General features: G+C 36.3%; 1 protein-coding gene across 2 annotated transcripts in view; it reads left to right on the top strand.

Annotated features, from left to right (window-relative positions):
- The window catches only part of NAA11 (N-alpha-acetyltransferase 11, NatA catalytic subunit), a 42,839-nt gene that overhangs the window by 7,633 nt on the left and 12,233 nt on the right, over positions 1–22,973 (top strand). The window contains exon 2 of one of the 2 annotated variants that reach the window (XR_012060935.1): positions 21,947–22,004. The exons of the other annotated variant lie outside the window; for it this stretch is intronic. The gene's annotated coding sequence lies outside the window, so the exon portion shown is untranslated. The remainder of the gene's footprint in view (positions 1–21,946; positions 22,005–22,973) is intronic. 2 annotated transcript variants of the gene reach the window in all.

The following is a 22,973-nucleotide window of genomic DNA, read 5'->3' as shown; positions in this document are numbered from 1 at the left end:
CCCAACTCTAAAACTATTTTATTCCTTCCCCTCAAGCATGTGTTTATCTCTTCATTTTTAAATATTACAGCTTTCTAACATCTGTCTCTAGGGCAGCATAATCTTTCTGATGAAATATTCCATGTTTTCCTTGAGCCCTTGTCAATATGTCTTCGTGTTAACAGCTTAGCAGATGGAGAAACAGAAGGAGTAGCCTCAGCTTACCTGAATGATTGCTCTCCAGCACCAGGCACATTACTGTCTCTAGTTACTTGATGATAGGAATTGGAGTAATTGGAAATAAGAAATGATACCTGACTTTTGCAGTATTATTTACTAAACTGCTGGCTGCTTTTCCTTGTTACTATTATATCCTTTTCCCTAGGCTCATATCAAGAGGAGGGAAAATTATGGCAACCTACCTAGTTTGAACGGTGCCTTCTTAGATAAGTAAAATAAACAGTAATACTAATATTGCTTTGGGCATAAATTAGCATGTTCCCAAGTGGTTCCAGGGTAATAACGGTGATTTAGCAGCAGCAATAGTTTTCGGCAACACCGAAATTGTGGGAGCCTGTGATATTGCTTTATGTAATAGCATTGTTCTTTTTACATAGGGCAAATTCTTCTTTTTTCTTTTTTTTAATTTAATAGACTGACTATTTTTTACTTAAGTACAGTCTTAGAGAGGCCAAAGCAGGGCTTTGAAGCAAGGATATAGGATAGTTAATGGTGAATACCCTTGGACTAACTATACAAAATGACCCACACCCCTCCTTGACTTGTTGCTTTAAAGAAACTACCTGGGTGGGCTCAGGTCTGTCAGCAGATTGTTCAGAAAAATTAATCATCGAGATGCAAAGTTTTCTTTGGCTAATAGAAACTTGTGAATGAAGTCTGTGAGTTACCTAGTTAGAATCTATGTGGTTTTCCCTTTGGAGATAAGAACAAGGGACAAGAGGTGACTGTCTAAATAAAAATACTGGAGTGTGTGGATGTGTGGGAGAAGTGGGGCGTGGTGCTGGAAGTTAGTACAAAGCTGGGAAAATTTGGAAAGGATCAGGCCTCTGAAATAGCTGGAAAGAAGTTTTCTCAAAGTTTTATGTGCAGATGAACCATCTGGGGGATCATGTTAAAATGCAGATTTTGTTTCACTGGGACCTGAGTGTCTGCATTTTTAACTAATTCCTGGACAATGCTGATGTTGCTGGTCTAGGAACCACACTTTGACTAGTCATGATCTTAAAGCTCATCTCCAAACCTGGAGCTGTCCAAAATACCTGTGACCAGCCTTTAGGTCAGTTTGGATTAGACCCTAAATAATTCAGAACCCCATTCTTAACTACACACAGAAATCCTGTTTCCTTTTTTGGATTCTGTCATACAAAGTTGATGGCCTAGTAATTTAAATAAAAATTCCAAATATGTTTAATCAAAATGTATAAAAAAATTATATGTACATGAGATGTATTGATAATAATTGAATTATATCCACTATATTAGAATGCTTTGATATGTTAATATTTCCTCATCTTTAACTACCAAACAAGTGAACAGTATATGAGATTTTTGAACTGTCACTCAATTTGTTGTGTTCATTGGTCCGTAGATTACCCTAGACACTAAGAATTTTTCTCATGCTGAACATTTGACACAGAATTTGAAATGAAAACTTTTTAAAACAATTGTAGCATCAGATCTTTATGTGGGTTGAAGTGGTGTAAGAAACAATTTCAGGAGAAATTTTCCATCTGGGGATTAGAATTCTAGCCCAGGTTTTCTCAAAATATAGTTCATGGACCTACTGCATCAAAATCACCCAGGTGCTGTGTTAAAGATGCAGTTTCTTTGAGTCTAGCTCAGATATACAAAACAAGCCTGTATTTTTAACAAGCCTCCAGATGATTGTTTTATATACTACCATCTGAAAATTACTGACTGGTAAGGTGTTGAATTCCTCATAAAGGTAATTTGAAGGGCGCTTTTCCTGTGGTGATGCTCTCCAGATTTAAATTAATTTGTCCTAAGAAGCATTGTTTTTGGTCATTACTTGACCACCCATCCTTTCCCCAGTCCTCCCACATCAATACCCCCCTCTCCTTTTCCCTAGCTTATCCTTCTGTTTCTCTGAGTTCTAGTCAAGCAGACAATAGCTACAATTTGGCCAGTAGGGGTGTGTAACTTGAAGAGTGAGAACACTCACAAATCCCACTTAAGTTTTCTTAATTGGTTCCCAGAACACAAAGCTCAAAAACTGCAATGTCCAGTTCAGAATCACACCAGGCAAGTCTGGAGTCACATGCCCTTGTACTGATGCGTCTTTAGCTCCTCCAATTCCATTGTCATCTGGGCGTCTGAACTAGAACTTCTCATTAACCGTACTTGGCTGAAAACCACTGAAACAGACCGAGTGACTTATCACAGCCCTTATACTTTTTCCTAGACATGAATGCCTCTTTGAAATCTTAAAAGACACAGATCATTTCCTTGAGGCACACTTGAAGGGTTATTTAAACACCCTGTTTCCTTATATGGACGTAGGAATTAAATTTTGTGAAGTTCTGGGGGGGGGGGAATGTCCTTTCTTTATAAATCATACATATATTGCTTTCTGAACAATGATTAAGATAGATTTTGCACTTCTGGAGTAAGGTCATCACCTCAATGCATATTATAAAAGCTTACTTTGAGAACATAGTCCTTAGCAAGTTGAGCAGTTTTTCACAGGAGGTGGCTTCATAGAGGAAGAAATCACAGAGCTCAGAGCCCAAAGGCTTAAATTTTAGTCCTAGTTTGGCTTATTACTACCTGGATGTCTTTTGGCATGTCAATCTTCTCATATACAAAATAGAGGAGAAAAACTTTCATGCCCCTGAGGTTATTGTGTAATGAAGCAGTGTAGGAAAAACTGCATTGTAATTTGTAAGAGGACCGGGAAATGTTATTGCTAACATTTTTATTTTCAGAGCTTTTTTTACCCCCAAATTCAAACTGGTGCAAAATATAACAGTGATCATTTTATTTTTCCTCTCTAGTCATCCAGAAAAAAAATCAGCTTTTTGGCAATGGGGAATGTGTGCATGTGTGTGAATATTTTAAGGGATGAAGAAGGGAGTGGGTTCATGTAAACGTAGCAAATCAACTCTCTCTGTATTCATTTAAAAAGAAAAAAGGTCTAATAAAAGTTTATCTCATGTTCTCTATGACCTAAGAATTCATATGTAATAAGATTATGTGAATCAAACTGTACTTGTTTTCCCATTTGCATGATTTTGAGTAAAAGAGATTCACCAAAAAAAAAAAATTGACCGAAGTTTTCACATACTGAAAAACTTTAGTAAACTATGGTAGTACATTAGAGGAAACATCTGGCTGTTTTCCATCACTAGAGCCCTAAAGCAGTGTTAAGTCCTACAGTCCTACTTTTATTACTGAAAGCAAGTACAAAAGTTAAAGTTTAAAATAACAGATGTTATAAAGAATTTTGAAAAATTATGGACTCTGTCATATAAAGAGTCTTCTAGGAAACAAATATTTCTAATTGTTCCTTTGGTATCCAAGACATTTTGTGTCTTGATGTTACTGGAGAGTAGGTTCTTGTCTCCTCACTGAAAGAATTCAGAGACAAGACACAGAGGTCAAAAGAGTAAAGTGAGTACATATTAAGTGATAGGACACTCTCAAGGAGAATTTCTTTGCCATGCAGGTTATATGGGGTGTAAAAATGAATGGGTGGAATATTTATTGGGGAAGGAGGGGTTTTGGATCATATTCCATGATTTTTATCCCAGATCCACTTTCCTAAGGACAGGAGGGATCTTTGTCTTTATTTAGTCTTGATCGGAAGTGTCATGGCGTCATTGCATGATGGGAATTTATAATCTGCAAAGCTAATTTTATTATAATTTTGCATAATAAGCAAAAGTTTACATGTGGACACCAGAGATTCTTGCATCTTTCCACCTTTCTTTGCCTCCAGGACACTTACCTCCCCAAAATGTGTGGTCTCTTATTAGTCTGGAGATTCCTGCTTTTCTCTGTCTGCCCACGGACCCCCATTATTCACAAGATATGTAGTTTCCTGCCATTTGGCCTGTGTCCCCCTTTCTCTGCTCATATCTAGCTATCTGCCTGCTCTGACATTGGTAAGTAAGTGTACCCTACTTAGTAAGATTCCCAGTGAGTGTGAGATACGCCTTTCTTTATGAAGTGGCAGAAAGGTTAATATGAAGGAAAGCTGAGAAAGAAGAACCAACACCACAGAAGGGCTCTTAGGCAGATTAGTCTAGGAAGATGTACATATGGAATTTGAGGGTACAGATTTTTGAATCCCTTAAAATTACTCATGCTTGTGTATCCCTTGTAAAGTACTGCTAAGTATGAAAAGCAATGATCCATGATGTATTTTCCATCACTTCATACATGTTCTTTAATTTTATTCTCTCCCTTATGACTGGGGAGTTGGAGGAGGGGTTAGATTAGTTCATATCAAGTAAATATCTAAGGCTGAAGTTTCACAGCTTACGTGTGCCTAATTGATTATCATCTTTGTCTCAACTGTTTTAAGTTAATGAGTTAAGCTCATAGATTCTAGGCTATATCTAGAGTTATACTCTGAAGCACCTGCTTTAGAAATATTTAAATAATTGCATATACCTTCTTTATAAGGATGGCAACCATATCAAAATGAAACCCTTCATATTCATGAAATAACCTGAAATAGTTATTTGTCAGCTGATGATAGAAATCCAGAATCAGAGATAGAAAAATCAGTTTAGGATGACAGTGCCTAATAATGGAGAAAACTGTCAGCTGTTGTAAAGCCAAAGATTGTTTATGAAATTTGTCTTAGGTCCTCTTTTATCCTTGTCCAGAGAAAATATAGATCATTTTTTGGTTACTGATTAGAATTTTATTTCTGTAGTGAAAAGAAGTAGTTCCAGAATAATCGGACACTGCAAATAAAGAAAGAAGCCTGTATTTATAGCTTAAGATTATGTACACCAGTACAATTCTTATTGGAAAACATTTTGGTCAGTTACGTTAAAAAACAAGTTCCTGTCCTTGATCAGGAGAAAACATAATAGTGGCTTATCAAAGAATGTAAAGGTTTTAGAATACTCTGTAATTCATGGCTTATCCCTGAGAATTCAAGCTTTGTAAATTATAAACCTTTTCCAAGACATGGTACACACTGTCTTATGTTAGACAGGGCTCAGCTAAGCCAAGGGCATAAATTTATTTTCACTTTTTCACCCTGAATTCTTCTTTCATCATTGATACTGGTATTCTATTTTGCTTTTCTGGCTTAAGTTGTACACTCCTCACCTAGATTAGAAATCCTTCAAAATAACCTACATTCATATCACTTTTTCAATTCCTTTTCCCCTTCTGTCTCTACTTCTCATAGATAGATAGATAGATAAGATAGATAAGCAGACAGCCCAATAAATCGATCAACAGATCGATTGATAGGTTGATCTTACATCATAACTGGTAATAAGCATTGTTTTAAATTCACACAAAATTACTCATAACTGGCAGGCTTGCCCCTCTAAGGAATATTTATATTTAACTCAGATGAATCGCTGATTGGTAGGATAAACCTTCTTCATCAGTATTCTCCTCCTGTCAACTGTGAGATCTAAACTGGGACTCTGGGATGTCTTGCTACCTTGGGCCACAGTTTTCAAAGGAAAGGAAGAATGCACTTCTTATCTATGAACAAATGAAGGGACAGAGTACTAAGAAGAAATGTTTACCTGAAACTTTACTTTCTGCATCTTTCCTTCAATTCTTTCTTGTTCTTTCTCCCACATCTTTGATAATCTTAATGTCCCAATTTATACATCTATAAAATAGGAATAATTATAGAGTTGCTATAAGGACTGTAAAGTCGTTACAAGGTTTGAATAAGAAAATTTATGTAAATTACTCAGACCAATATCCAGAAAATATTAGGTGTACAATAATATTGGTTCCAGTTACTTCCCTTCTAGTTGGTGCATAAGCATTTTAGTAAGGCTAATAATTCTAATACAGGACTTTATATTTGAATATCACTTAATACAAAAATCACTTAGTGATCATAAGCTGTTTCTGTCTTCCCTGTCTTCCCTGTTCTTTCCTGATTTATCTTTGAGAGTGTCCAGGCAAGAGCAGCAGGTACTCAAGTAAAAAGCATGAATGAATGAAATGAAAGGGCTCACAGATGAGGAATAATTGAGCCAATGAAAGTTCTACAAAACCCCACTTTTTATCATAATGGTAAGACAAGAGTCCTTTACAATCAAAGAATATCTGTTATTTTAAGAAGAAATATTCCAGTACAGTTTTATGCCAGTAGTGAAGTCCGTACATCTTCCCTCTGTTTTCAAATCTGAAAGCCAAATTATATCTTAATATATTCTTGCACAAAAGGTAAAAATAAGAGGTACGAATAACCAGGAATGCTTACCAAATTTCTTAATCAAGATGTGTTTCTCCAAATATGACAATGAAAATTAATGTAAAGTAAGAAAACATGATTATCAGTGAAAAACCAGTAAATTGCAAACCCAGTTTTCACTTTGGAAATACAAGTAAAAAAATATTTGAAATGTTTTAAAAATACACAGTAAAATGCAGTATTCATAGGTGTTTATGCTTTTTGAAAGGGGAAAAAATGGCTTATAGTGCCATTTCATTCTTTGTGTAGAACAGTCTGTTTTGCCTATTTAAAAAAATGAGCAATAATCTCCAAGAAATCATTTTGACCAGCATTAATGAGTAGTGTGGTAGTTAACAGCTCGAGGCATAGCCAGAGGCCATTAAGGCTCCAGGGGGGAAAAATGGTTGGGGGATTGTGGTTTACCTGTAATTAACTATAGGTATGAATCAAAACTTCCTAAGAAAAGAGATAGAATTTACTCTGGATTATCATCTCTGTGTTTATCTTTTCATACACTGCCCACCCCCACCTTTTTTAGTAAACAGGAAAAGAGGAGGCTACCATCATTTCTCAAACCAGATTGGAATCGAAATAATTCATTTAATGAAACAGCAACACTCCGGGGACCAATTAATGCCTTTCCAAGCTTAAACTATACAACCATAAGAGCCACTTTAGAAAAAAAAAACAAACTCAGTCTAACACATTAGTTGATTGTTGGTGAACTGAAACTCAATCATGAGATCATAAGGATTTTTTCGAGCTTTTTTTTTTCAGTTTTTAATCCTATCTCAATAAAGGTAAATACATAAGGATTATAAATAAACAAATCTGAAGTAATATAGATTGGGGGAACCTCAAGAGGGTCAGGAGATAATGAAGATTATACCTCAATATTGGGATTATGATGTTAGTTCTTTATTTCAATAAAAGTGGATAGAGATCTTTCATATCAGGGACAGGGCTTAGCTGTAAGGACAAAGTAATCTTCTGGGAATTATGCATACAGGCTTGACATCATTTTTATTGGATGGCTGATGAACTGGAAAACTCCAGGATAGCCAGGCTTTAATTTGTAATCTTAATTTTCATATAAATCGGTACATTTCAGGGGGAGGGAGTGCGGGATGTGGGGGACTTTGATGTTTGCTAGCCTTGTGGTAATAAGACAGCGCTAGAGCATGGGCTGCAGTACTAACTCATCCAGTATCTGATTCTGTCTTTTCCTCTGTACAGCTGTCTTCCATCTTTACATTTATCATTTAAAGAAATTTACAGCCTGCAAATACCAGAGAAGCTGATGTTAGTGCAGTCTTTCTACCACCTTCTCTTGGAATGATCTATAGTAACCTACTTATCATAGACATGCACACTATAATGTACAATAATTTAATCTTCTGCCAGGAAAATGAATGCAATTGTTTTCCAAGCATGCACTAATAAGGTTTTTTTCCTTCTTTTTATCTTTTTTAAAGGCTACAGGCATGAGAGAATACTAGTTTCCCCCCATAAAACAATTATCTTGGTGTTTCCCATATATACTTTCATATCTACAGGATTATATAAGGGTAAAGTTATCAAATGAAAGCATAGTAGTGATTTATCTGGTCACATAGAAACTTGGCCCATACACTTCCAATATAAAATGCAGGTGCCTTTCACATTGTAAAAAAAGTAAAGTGCTATTTATTAAATGGGATATTTTAGAAATATATCAATAAAATAGAATTTTCTCTCTAGACTGTTCTAGTCTCTTACATCATCAGTAAAATTGAATCTTCATGCAAAATTATTATAATCAAAGACTATTTGAGTTGAATTAACCATAGAAAACAAGTAATACACAAAGGGGATATTATTTGTTTACAAGCACATATTTTTACTCTCCCTTTCAAGTAATGCTTCTACAGCTTTTCTTTTCAATTTAAATTTTTTTCTGTTATCCTTTGTTATCTTGTTATTATCGTACAGCTGTTTTACTTCCTGGTCCAAAAACAATATGCCTTGACGTTGGCCACTTTCTTTCTATATGTCTTGCTTCTTTTGCAGAAATGCTGACATATGTCTTGTCTCTGTTTAGGCTAGAATGATACAAATCTTAATCGACTAATTAATCCACCCATCCATCTATCCATTATGTCAAGCACTGTATAGAGTGATAGGTGTATTTATAGGATTTACAGTATTTTATCTTAAGGAATTAATTACTTAGTGGGGAGATAGACTTGTAACAACAACAAAAAAAAAATCAAGAAGGCTTCTAGGAAGAAGTCACATTGGGGCTGAGATTTATAGACAAGAAGAGATAAGCAAAGCAAAGGCAGTGATGGATAAAAATGGGATAGAACAACATTTGTAAAGTCAGAGCAAATGAAAGGAAATTTGACACATAATGCAGGAATGGAATTCACAAGGGTTTATAAAAATGAATATGTTTAGTGAGGTATATAACTTGGTAAATGGTAGAACCTCAAAGGAAAAAATATTGATACAATCTTCAGTTGAAGGTGTGAATCTATTATAACATCGGTTAGCATTAACCTGAACGTCAATGAAACTCGTTACAATGAAAAGACAGCTGAATGTTTTCCCCAAAATTCTAATATTTAGGAAATTCCTAAAAAAATCTAATTTTTTAGAACTAGAAAACCTGGAACATACAGCTATCCATTCTAGTTCTGACTTCTAGAACCACACGAAGTATGATTAATCTTCTATTCATATTAATATCCTTGAAATATTTGAAGACACCTATAAATTCCTTCAAAGCTCGTATCTTAAAATGTTCCTTATTTATAATAGTTTTTCAAAACTTTTAACATTTTGATTTCTTTTCTCTAGATAAGCTCCAGGTTAGTTTCTTTTATAGTGTGACATTTGGAATTGACAGTAATAGTCAATTGCCGGAGTCCAGCCCCAGTGGGTTCAGGAACCTGAGGGAGGAGTAGCGTCGGCGCAAAGAAAGACACAGACAAGACACACTACAGCAGCTCATGGCAGCAGGTTCTCCGCCAGTTTTACTCATGTTGTGGTATTTATACTTATGCTTACAAGCACTTGCAGTTTCAAAATACAGAGGGGGAAGTACAGTACTAACAATTTCAGTCTTTGTTACGCTTCCGCGGTTAGCTCTTCCGGAACAGTTCAAACAATCTGCGCCTTCACTGTCCTTTTACTTGTCCTATTTGGCCGCTTCAATGTTCATGGGGATCTTGATTTAATCTTGTTCCTTTTCCTTCTTCCATTAACTCTGCTGTACCAGAACGTTCAGACCGACCAATTTCTCTTTATTCTTTTTGGCTCCGAGAATTTTTAAGATTATATTGACCTAGACAGACCATTCTCAAATAGCTGATTAACAGGTTGACATCAGAATTCTTTGAAGCCTGATTTAAACTTTACTTAACCTATTCAGTTAGAATCCTCCCTTCAAGATACGCAACAATAACTATAGCAGCACCACGGAACATTAGATGGTCCTCCAACCCAAGCCCAATTTCCTCTAGGTATCTTTTTGCCCCTACTCTGGCTCCTGATAAAAGAGACAGCTCTGCACAGATTTCTTGGGACACATTTATATGGAATTGCCCCTTAGTCATATTTGTTCCAGTCTTCCCCTGAATTTCCCCATCTTGTCCCCGTGGGGACTTCCCAGAATCATGATTCTTAATATATCCACACAGCAAAGCGAATATTAAGCAAAATCCTAAGAAGATGCAGAGAACCCTGCCACATCTTTTCTCACCACTGCCGTGCAGTGGGCTTCCTGTAGGCCTCGCTGTGCGTACAGCCTCAGGGTCTGGTGGCCTGGCTCCCGACAGTCAATGTTTAGTATGACTTGTAGTGAGCAAGGAGGGACTATCCAACAGTCTTTCTCATCACTATATTTCTATTATTGTGTCTAACTTGAATTAGATTTTTTTGGCAGACTTATATTGATAATTCATACAGGACTTTTATTCACCTAAAGAGCTAACATCCTTGCCATGTATGCTTCCATTTAATCACATCTCTGCTGTCCTCTATCACTATAGATGGATTTTGGAACCAAAATCTAGAACATGACTTTTATCCCTATTTATGTTCATTACTTTAATGTACCACTTCCCCATATAACAAGCGCCAAGAGGTCTTACGTATGATACAGTGTAAAATTTGCCAAAAATGGGTGAATGCAACATTATTATTGTGAACAATAATTCATATTTTAATAGTAATTAAACACAAAGGACTAAGGACACACAATACCCAATGAATATCGACAGTTAAAGTAGCTCTTAAGTTCAATAGGTACAAATATTTAAATATTCAGATATTTCTCTTTATTCTTTAACCACTAACTGGTAGATAGTGGGTAAGAGATATTCATTAAAAGTGGGTTCAGTAGTCTTTTAGAGATGAAATAAATAATAATATAAACAGAAGCAAGACTTAAATTGAATGATCTAGGCACAATTGAGATTTTGTAGCCAATTTAACTTTAGTTTGATTATTTCTCAGTTTTACTATGGTTTCTGAATATATAATTAGACCTTAACTTGACTTTTTCAGATATTGAAGAGGAGATCTAGAACTTAGCCTGAAAGCAGTTACTTTTAGTGAGTGTCCAGTTCTGAGGGCCTCAGAACTTCACATGAAACCTGATTGTTTTACTATTAAAATCTTTAATCACAGTATTATAATATGAACATTATCTATACCAAAGTTCATGGATGCAATCTAATAAAGTTACTAGAATTAAAAAAAATAAAGTGGGTTCATTCATTGGCAAACTCCTGCCCTCTATAGATAGTGAAGATGGATAAAATATAAAAAAGAATGACCAAAACAACTTAGCCAGGCTCAATAGTAAGATAAACATCTTTGTGGACCATAAAAATCAAAGCACATGAGCACCATGAGCCACAGATCTGGGAGCAGACAGCAGCAGAAGAGCATCCTTTGGGATGATAGGAAATGAAAAAGATCCAGGAAAATCAGGTAACTGGAGTCAGTATCTCCTGATAAAAGGCTGAAAAAAGTGTTGTCAACTTGATGGTTCAGATAACAGATATACAGGGAGTTGGGTAGTGGAGAAAGATATATAGCCTAATGCCTAGAAACTAAGACAAGCTGGCTGACATCTCATAGTAATGCCCTGGCAGAGCAGAAAGAATAAGGCCTGGTTGTAGTCATGGACTGTGTCTGTGAGGAGGCAGATTCTTCACTGTCAAATCATTAGACAGAAAGACAAGAGTAAACAAAAACTTAATACAAACAGACAACAAGGGTAACAAACAGGACATGTATTCCTTCCAGAAAAAAAATACAAATGTACAAAATATCACAGTAAATATAACTGTATTATCAGACTGAATTCACACACACACACACACACACACACACACACACACACACACGCATGCACAGTTTGGCAATATGCTGCTTATAGGAAACGTATCTATATACCATTTGGCCTATTTCTCCAGTAACCTAAATAATCGCCAATGGGTTCATGTAAAAAATGTCCACTGTGTCAGGAATGGAGACTACATATGAGCTGAACAACATGATTTTCCTCTCACCAGAGCCGATCTGACTACCACCACTGCCAAAGGCCCAACATGGTAGCAGGCTGATCACTGTGGATCCCTTCTCTCATGGCAGGTATAGCCATTTGCCTTTATAGAAACATAAACTTATTCTGGAATGAATTTCCCTCCTAGTCTACTGCACTTCTGCCAATACCATTATTTATAAACTTGAAGAATGCCTCATTCATTGCTAACGTATCCTGGAAACAGTTTCCTCCCCTTGCCCCTTCAGGCCCAGAAGTGCTAGTGGCTTCGTGGTGTTGCTGCATCACCCCTTGTTCGTCTCTGGTGTTCTTCTCAGGCCTTTATGATCAGACCTTCATTAAAATCTCTTCAGTCACCCTTTTTGAGCATGTCATCTGTTTCCTGACACCACCATCAATCTACCTTTATATCTCTAAATATCCCCATATCTCTATTTATAAGTTTTAAATAATATCTCTATCCATCTTATGATAAGTAGATAAGCATATTTATTCCACCTCTTACTACTCTCTCCTCATTTACTTTTGTTGGATGTGTAATTTCTATATGGTCTAATTTTTGACATTTACAGTCTAATTTTTATCATAATTCTCACATTTGTTTTGATCTTAGTTGCAGGGACAATGGATTCAATTCCTATAATCAATCTTTTGTTGTAGTTTCTCCATCTATCAAAGGAAGGCTGAAGTTAAAAACTTAAAAACTTATATTCCCTGAGTTCCTGTATGTTCAAAATTGTTGCCTTTATGTTGAATGGCAGTTTGTCTAGGTATAAAGATTCTTGAGCCACTCTTTTTTCAAGACTTACTTGGCTATGATTGTTTTACAGTTTTGAGTATTGCTATAGGGAAGTCTGAGGCTGTCCTGCATCTTTCCACTTTAAATATCTTAATCTTTTTATCTGGATGCAGGCTATAAATAAATATATATTGAATTATGAAACTTTACTAGGATAGGTTTGAGTATTGATCATCTGTGCTATTTTTTTCTCTTGGCTGTGGTATAAGCATCCCATCTGTAGGTTCAACTTTTATTTTTGGTAAGTTATCTTGAGTTATATCTTTAAATATTTGTTTGGTTACGCTATTTTCGTTCTCTTTGTCCACGACACTGATTTGCATGTCTTCCATATCTATTCTTTTCTCTCTTATCTTTTAAAACTATATTTTAATTTCATATTATACCTTTTCTAATTCCTACCATTAATTGTGCCTGTGTTTTCAGAAGAATCTATTTTCCTTTGTGCTGCTTCCAGTCTGGCTCATTTCTATAATATTTAATTTCTGAGCTTTGCCGTTTTCATTGTCTTAGGATCTTTGCAAAAAATAGATGGCACACTCAAATTGAAGAAAATTACTAAAGGGATTGCTTATAAAGGTGAAGGCAGAATGCAGGAAGCACATGAGGGTTAGTGCAGTACCCCCTTGGGGGCCACTGTCAACTGACTGTAGGTCTGAAGGGGCAAAGGGAGGGAGTAGTAACTGGAACCCAAAGACAGAGCCATTTAAAAGTCTCTCCTTACTTAGTCAAAGGACCCAGCCAGCCCAGTATGACCCCACTAGGGGGCCCAAGGGAATAACTTGACCTAGTCTCCTCATCCCCTCCATCCTTCTTCTAGTAGTCCCAGCCAAGCCCAACTAGAAGCTAGGGAAAAGGAAGCCTTTTGAATAGTTCAGAGGTCAGCTTCCTGGAGAACAGATCAGGATAAAGAAGAGTAAGGAGTGTCTCTAGAGGGGCATCTTTCCTCAGCTCTTATATACCTACTGTCTCATTAAGGGTTTTTACTAATTCTTGATGACATATGTGGTCATAATTTTTATCTCCTCCTTGGTGTATTTTTCTTGGTGAATGTTCTTCTTCTAATATTTGGGTTTTTTTTTTTTCTGTTTTCTGTATTTTTCTGTTTCTTTACCTTTTTTTTCCCCCTGCGATAGCCTTGTTTAAAGTCTCTGCTGGTTCCTGTTATGATCACTCATCTTTCAAATGATCACCCTCCCTATCAGCATTCTGAGATTTGATAGGAGAGTGGATAAAGCTATGGTGCAGACTCCCCACAGTTCTGCTAATGACAGAGCGGCCGGGGCGCATGGCTTAATTTAGCTGTTACATCTTCCCTGCTAACAAACTGCAGCACTGCTAACAATATAAAGGGTCTTGCCTCCTTTTTCCTACGACCAGAGGTTACTTTCTGTGAATATGGGTTGTTCATGTGACTCCACAGTTGACCCTGACCTCACTTCCAAGCATCCAGAGATGTTCCCTGTTCCCATTGTTGTAAATAAATTATGTATTATTTTACATTTCACCATTGCACACTTATTTGAGAGAGCTGTGCTGAGCTTTTGCTGAGCTCTGTCACTATACAGGTCTTCTCTTCACATGTTCATCTGTCCCAGCTGGCCTTTACTGCTTTTGGCAGTTCCTTTTTTCCTACTTTGTTATGATTGTTTGAGGTTTCACATATCTCCCAGTTCTATCAGAGATCAAGTTTGCATTACTTTTTTCTCCTCTTTCTTTTTTGGTTCTTGGATGATTTTTTTAAATAAAAGAATTCATAGACCTCAATCCATCATTTTAAAACCAGAAATCACAGGTACACTTTTGATCTTCCGACAGTCACATGCGTAAAGAACACATAAGGTTCATGTCCTACCATGTAAAAGAAAAACTCCCTGGCCAAAGCTAAAAACACATCTCATTACACTTAAGAACAGTTTTCAAGTGCTGAGTATATCTAAAAGTCTCTAGTTTAAGATTTTCCCTATGGTTTAGAGGTGTTTTCATCTTTCAAAGATAAATCATCTGTTCCTAAGCCTGTTTTCCTTTGTTTGTGTTCTGAAGTCTTCCTAGATGCACAGTCTTCTGAAATGCCAAAATACTACCTTCAGAGCAGAAAATAGATTCTCCCAATCATATCTTATCCTCTTATCCTCCAAAGCTCCCAATTTGCCAGTGAAGGAACATGAAAGTTGATAAAGATAAATTCTGTGTCGTAATCCCAATTGGGAGGTACACTCATCTCTTAAACAGCTCTGTCAACTTGGATTTATCTTCATGGAAGGCATATAAAGCATCGTTTACATAAATAATACGGAGCTTTGAGTTGGACAAATATCAGGGATGAGTAACTGCCCTGGAGTAGACCTATTAAATCAATCACTGGGGCTCAGACAATCAGCAAAGCATTGACTATAGCCATACAAAACCCGATCACAACATAATCTTCCTCTGCTTCTATGAGGTAACAAAATATGCCGTGTTCATTGAACAGCTGCTTTCATAAGGAGAGCAATAATGAAAAAAATCTGCCAGAACCTTTAGTACTTGCACATGGAAACAAGATTTCCAGTGAGAAAATTAAAATGCCAACAAGATTTATACTTACCTATGTAGATGTCCTACAATCTTAGACATGTTCCATTACTTTTAAAGTGCAAGAAGGAGAAACAATGTCATTTTTTAAAGTACTGTTATTGAAATATAAAAGTAATAGGCATGGTTCCTATTATGGGCTGAATTATGCGCATCCCTGCAGTTCACCTGTTGAAGTTCTAACCGACAACACTTCAGAGTATGACTCTTCTTAGACACAGGGTCTTTAAAAGAGGTAATGAAGTTAAAATGAGGTCATTAGAATTTGCCCTAATCAATATGGCTGAGCCCTAATCCTTATGAGAAGAGGAGATTAGAACACAGACACACACAGAGGGAAGACTGTGTGAATATACGGGAGGACACAGCCATCTGCAAGCCATGAAGAGAGACCTTAGAAGAAACCAACCCCGCCAACACCTTGATCTCGGACTCTGAACCACCAGAACTGTGAGAAAATAAGTTTCCCAGTCTGTGGTACTTTGTTACAGCAGCCCTAGCAAACATATTCCTCTTTCTCTTTTTAAGGTAAATAAGGAATGAAGATAGAAAGGCCCAAAGTTAAGTCATCTCTATCTTGCTCAGACAAAATCCTGACAGTTGGTGTAAACATCCAGTTTTTCAGTGATTGCCTATGGAAATCAATGTTTCTTTAATTGCTTAAACTTTGGCTGTGAATATTCTCTCATCACATCCACTCTGTTAAGAAGAGTGAAATGTCACATAACTAGCTGGAAAGGGGCTTGCCAGAGCTGCATAAAGCAAGCATGAAACCACATTCCCCATAGAAAAATCTGTTACAAATGAGTTAACTGAAGAAGTAGACATGTAAGTAGTGTCTGCTAATTGAAAAGTGGGTGTAAAGAAGAGGTATGTGTAAATTACTAGGGAAAAAATGAAGGAAAATAGCTTTTCAAGGATTACAGGGTATGACACTTCAGATTCTTTGAATAGTACCTACAAACTAAGGAAAAGAGGCCTTGTTTGAGATCCTCTTACTAAAGATGACATTTTTTTACCTTCCTCAAGCATTCTATCCCTCTAAGTGTCCTTATAATGAATAAATAAATGATAATATCACATCTCCTTGCTTCTACATTTATATGAAAAGTGTCCCCATTTCACTGCTCCCTAGCAAATGAGAGCAAGAAGTGAAATAAAGTCTTTGGGAATCACGACATCACTCACATGAAACAAACATGGGCCGGCACCCTACTCAGATGTACATCTGAGGAAGAAGGCCCTGTTGACTTGCTCCATGCTGGCTTTTCGTGAACACATGAACAATCTTTCAAATGATTTGAGAAATTTTAAGCACATCAAAATCTATTCAATCTAGACCTCAGAATAACCAAAATGAACTAATGACCATGGGACTGTAGCAGTGGTAATGTTATACTTTGAAAAATATATGGAATGTAAACAAATTTTTTAAAAAGCAGTATGATAATAATGGCCTTGTTTTCCAAGATTTCTTGGACTAATCTTTAAGATCTATGAAAAGTGTTTTTTTTTTTTTCTCAGTTACTAAGCACCACTTCATTTCATGCATGTTGGGGAAGGGGTCTCTTTTTGAAGATAAACTCCACCCACGGTAGTGCTGACATATTTGGTCACGTGTCAGACACGACATAGAAAAGACATGGGCCAGTCCCAGCAGGTTTCTCTACATGTAGAACCTAAGAGCATCCTGAGAAATAATTCACCCCGTGAGGAGAGGCTGCTGCTGCAATGACAGAGAGATGCCAACCTGGTGACAGTGTCTTAGTGCAATGTGCTGGGGCTGGGGGCCAGCTGAGGGAGGAAGGAGAGCACACTGTCTGTTCCTAGGCTTCTGTTCAGCTATGTCTGTTCCTTGCCACGGGAGGCCTGGGCGCTCAGTACTACCCCTGTTACTGACAGAGTACTTTTAATTGGCACCCAGGCAGGTACAGCACACTCATTACATCAGGGCAAGGGGCTCAGAAGGGGGTTCCCAGACCAGTCGTACAGTTTGCCTGAAACCAGCCCTCCCCGGTCACTTCCTAGGCTCAGGTGTTGTGTTAAATCCAAGTCTCCCACAAACGTACCTTCTAGGAAGTATGTCCTATAAGAACCCCAAACCAGGATATTTTTGAGAATGAAATAGGGCACTAAAAGTAGTTAAAATTATTTAATTTATTCAAAATATATATATTGATTTACAATTTGGTTTATTATATTGGCTGTCCAAGTGAAATATTTCTATTAACAGCTCTTTTTGAAAATAAAATTCATGCTAAAAATATAAAAATAACATTTGTATATTAAAGCAAAAGAAAAATGTCTTTATATTAACTATCTGAACATTCAAAAGTAAACAGGTTATCCTGCCCTTTGCAACATCGTGGATGTGCCTTGAGGGTATTATGCTAAGTAAAATAAGTCAGAGAAAGACGAATATTGTATGATCTCACTTATACGTGGAATCTAAAAATATTGAATTCTTAGAAACAGAACAGATTGGTGGTTGCCAGAGGTGGGAACTGGGGGGTGGGGGAAATGGGTGAAGGTGATCAAAAAAAAAAAAGCTAGTTATTATTGGTTCATATTCACATTCTTTAGTTTCTTAGCTGTATCTGGCTCTAACACTGTGTCATGGGCACTTTTCTAAAGAATATATTTTTTCAATATTATATTATTTATAATCATTTAATAAAATTGCCTGCAAATTTCTCTAAAATGGCATTTGTGATTAATAAAATTAAAATTGTTGACACTCAATTGATTCCTCTGTAGACTATAATATTTTTCTTTGAGAAAATGCTATCTACAGGTACTGAGGCTCTTAAATAAGAGGAAATTCTGCTAAATAGAGGATATCCTCAATTTTAATTGTATTAAAGTATGTAACTATCTCAGCCCAAATATTTTAACAATTAAAGAAAAAAGAAAGGCAAGGAAAAATAAATGACAGATGAAGAATTCTCACTAAGAAAAATATGCCATGATACATCTGGAAAAGACAAAAACTAATTTGAAAAGATACATGCACCCCAGTGTTCACAGCAGCACTATTTACAATAGCCAAGACATGGAAACAACCTAAATGTCCATCAACAGACTATTGGATAAAGAAGATGTGGTATACATTCCATAAATGGAATATTACTCAGCCACAAAGAGAATGAAATATTGCCATTTGCAGCAAAATGGATGGGCCTGGAGATCGTCATTCTAAATGGAAGTAAGCCAGAAAGAGAAAGAAAAATACCATATGATATCACTTATATGTGGAATCTAGAAAACAGGCAGATGAACTTACTTCCACAACAGAAACAGACTCATAAGACATAGAAAACAAATTTGTGGTTACCAGAGGGGAAAGAGGAGGGGAGGGAAGAGGAGTATGGTATTAACAGATATATTCCACTATATATAAAATGGATAAGCAACAAGGATTTACTGTGTAACACAAGGAACTATATTCAGTATCTTGAAATAATCTATAATGGAAAAGAATATGAAAGGGAATTCATATATGTATGTGTATATATATATATATATATATTTATATATCTGAGTCACTTTGCTACATACCTGCAACTAACACAATATTGTAAGTCAACTATACTTCAATTAAAAAAAAAAGGAAGAAAGAAAAATATGCCATGGAGCAGAAGAAAATGATGGCCAAATATATCAACATGAACCTTAAAAAAAACCAATGAAACAATCATATCTTAAAAACAAAAGCATAATGTAGAGATAAAAGAACTCATGGAAGACCTGGTGATTTCCCTCTCAGTCTGGGCCATCTAATTCATTAGAGGCGTTCTAATCATTTTGACCCTTAAAGTGAAAGGTCTATGTTATCATACTTAGACGGTCTATGTTTTCATACATAGAAAGAAGGCTACCTGGTTTCTTTGCAAAGCTTTCAACTTATGCCCAGCAAGTTTAAACCTTTCAAGGAGTATGAAAGAGAGATACCATTCATTATCCAAGTCAAAAGAATATTGGTTATATTCTCCCCCAAAACAACTGGGGAAGCATTACTGATTTACTTCTAAAATATCATCCAAATGGTTTTTCTCAGACCAGAGTCTATCTGCCGAAAGAAACCTTCCTGAATTCAGTAGCAGAGGGAGAACAGCTAGCTACATTGCAATGGCAATCTTCTTTTCCTCTTCCCTTAAGTACCACCTCAGCCAACCCCCCAACTATGTTATCTTTAGCATCATTACTGCTTAATAAAGGAAGAAATGACCAGATTTGCATCTGAAAATAAAGTTTGAGAAAAGTGAGTGACTGCATTGTTTTCCCAATGATTTATGTCATTAGTAGAAATGATCTTGTAAATTTACCTCTCTTGTTTCCTTACTAATTAGGGATGATTTTGCATGCTTTAAAAAAGTATTTGTTGTGAGGTGCATATGAAAAAAGTTTTGAGAAAACAGGGGTGAAAAGAGAAGAATGTGTACAAATAAAAAAGTCAAGATGGCACACATATTACTTTGGGTATATTTTAAATAGCTATAACAAAAAGACCCAAAATGTCAATGGCTCAAAAAACAGTTTTCTTTCTTTCTTAGTTAAAGGTCCAGCATGCATTTGCAGGCTAACGAGGACGTTCTTTCCCTATAAAGCTCTTGTTACCCTTCCATTTCTTAGGATGTTCTTCTCTGCTCTGGATAAGGTTGGATCTTGTCCAAGTTCTGTCTTGTAAGAAGGGAGGAGATGAAGTGGCAGGCAGGCAAGTTCTTCTTTAAATCACATTACTTGGAAATAGCACATAACATATTATGAGATAGTCGATGCCATAGATACGGCATATGAAATACATGGCATGAAATATGTGTGTATATATACATACATATATATATGCACGTGCAATACAAATAAACACACTAAATATATTAACGATATATACATTATATATACATATATTTATATAATCTCAGATGATACAGTGACACAACTAAAATGAGACTGCCATGGTGTTAAGAAGCATGTGAGTGTTTTTATAGAAAATATACTTAATATTTGTCAGATTAACTTAGTCATCAAGTGCTTTTCCTTTCTCATTTTGGCCTACCAACATTTTGATTGTTTTGTAGATTTTTAGCATTTGCAACCTAAATTGAACAGGAATAAGTCAGTCATATTCTCTTTGAATAACTATCTTGTTGCTTAGGAGAACTAACAGCACTTCTCATAGAACAGGAATCAGTACCTTTGGGGAGACTAATAGATGAGTGGATCACTGGAAAGGTATTTCAGTATGACTTCAGGAGCCATGCCAGTTCAGTTTTACACGGAATTCCTTTTACGTGATATCTTTCCTTATACAATTACAGATGAGTTTTAAAATACATATACTAAATAAAATAGAATAAAGATACTATATTGAACAACAAAAAATCATAGATAATTTGGTAAGCACCCTGCTTAGATCTTCTGTGAAAAATTCATAAAGTTATTAAAAACAGATGACTGCAATATAATTTCAAGACGTTGTGCTTTATGGTATCAAGCTATATTAGACTGCATCTTTCAAAGCAAAATTCCTCTGATGCCCTTGTAGCCCACAGACACATTCATACTCTCAACATATTCCATATGTTGTTTTGTAAAATTACATATGTAGTTCTACTAATACAAGGCCAAATAAACCAACTCGATAGATTGAAGGGAAATTAGTTCAGCCAATCTTTAGTTTTTCTCTAGTTCTGCTACAGAAGCATCTTAGCATCTGCCATTTTTCAAAGAAACGAGAGACTCCTTAACGTGAGACTGCCTCCCATTCCAGACAAATTAATTTTAAGCCTCTTAGAATACAGCAAGTTATGGAATGAAAATTAACTACTACTGGAAAGGGTATCTTTGTCCTACAAAGTAGAATCGAATTCAGATATTCACTGTGGGTTATTATAGGATGGTCCCTAGACTTGGCTGCTTCCTGCTGTCTCTCATGCCTGCTGGGCCCCAAGCTGGAGCTTTTCTGCTTTTCCACTGATGCCCAGCCTTTATCACCACTCTGTGCAGAAATATTTTTAACTTATTTTACTGTTCTTTTAAAGACCTGGAGCAGAGAATCTAGAAATAGGTTCCAGAACCAAGAAAGGAGCCTGAGGTGAAATTGCTTTCTCTGGTTAATCTGCATTACAGTTTATTTGAATTCTGGTGAAAAGGAATTGATATATTAATCAATATTAATCAACAAATTTTTGTAGTGGTCAAACGTGTAAGCTGATGCATGTGCAATGAAACATACAAATATAAGAGACAGCACCAACCCTTAAGGAATTTATAAATTAATTGAAGTAAGGAAGGGAGCAAAATATTTAACAGCATTGTAGGGTACATTGTAAGTATCTACTGACTAGTACAGATAATCAGTATTTTAGGAATTCAGACACAGGAATGATCACTGTGCACAGGGCTACTCAAGGAGCTCATCATGGTGGAAATGGCATGGAGATGTGCAGAGTCCATCAAGGCAGAGAAGAAAGTGGAAAGAAATACTTTAAAGAAAAAAAAAATGTTGGGGGAAGATATTCTGGGAAAATTCTTTAGTCATCTTCCTTAAAACTCATCCACAATAACAGTATCAGTTAACATTGATTGAGTGCCTCTTTTGTGCCAGGCATTTTCAAGAATTATTTCATTGGAACTCAAAACACACTTCTGATTTGGATGCCAAGGTAAGTTTACTTTACTGATAAGGAGAATGATGCATAGGTCAGTTTATTGATTTCATTTAAGGTGACAAAGCTAATACATGGCAGAGAAAGGATGCAAACCATGCCTCACCAGCTTCACACCGTTACAGAATGAACAGAATGGCATTCTTCATGCACTGTTACTGGAATCCAGCCCTCCCATCTCTCTTCGACTGCCAGTGATGCCCTTTTAGGCCCTTATCATATCCCACATGAACTCCTATTACAGCCTAAAGTGTGGCTTCCCTGATTTTAATCTCTCTCCATTTTATCCTTCATAATGCCCATCCATGTTCTAATCATTCACTCCCTGTTCAAAACCTTTGAGGGACTCCAACTCTTAAACAGACACACACACACATATGCGCGTGCATGCGCATGTGCACACACACACACACACACACACACACACACACAATTATACAAACTCTTTAATGTTCTTACATAACCCCAATTTACCTTTTTCATACTTGGCCTTCCCTACTGCTAATTCTGTTTCATTTCAGATTCATTTATGTATTTGCTTGTCTTTTCCACTAGATCTCCAAATATTTCAGGACAGAAGCAATGACTTCTCCTCCTCCTTTCTTTAGTTTCTAGTAAAATTCCAAGCATATGGTGGACACTGATCAAATGTTTATCTGAATTTTGCTAAATCAGTAACAGTGAGTAGCCTGTGTTGACCAGAGCAGGAAGGATGTAAGGAACAAGTGACAGAAGTGGCAGGGTAGGTAGGGCTGATTGTGGGGGCACCTTGAATACCAGTAGAAGTCTGGATTGTAACTTGAAATACTCTTTGTGCTGAAACATGTTTTGAAGTATACAAAGTATAAAACCAAATTTCATTGTATTGCTCCCTCTGTAAGCCATCCTTTCTTTCCATATACAAACAGGGGAACATATTTTGCACACCTTAGGAAAATCATCTGCCTGCATCTTTCAGAAGAAGCA

The sequence above is a fragment of the Vicugna pacos genome, chromosome 2 (assembly GCF_048564905.1).
Source record: "Vicugna pacos chromosome 2, VicPac4, whole genome shotgun sequence".
Lineage (NCBI taxonomy): Eukaryota > Metazoa > Chordata > Mammalia > Artiodactyla > Camelidae > Vicugna > Vicugna pacos.
This window is presented reverse-complemented; position numbering and strand designations above follow the sequence as displayed.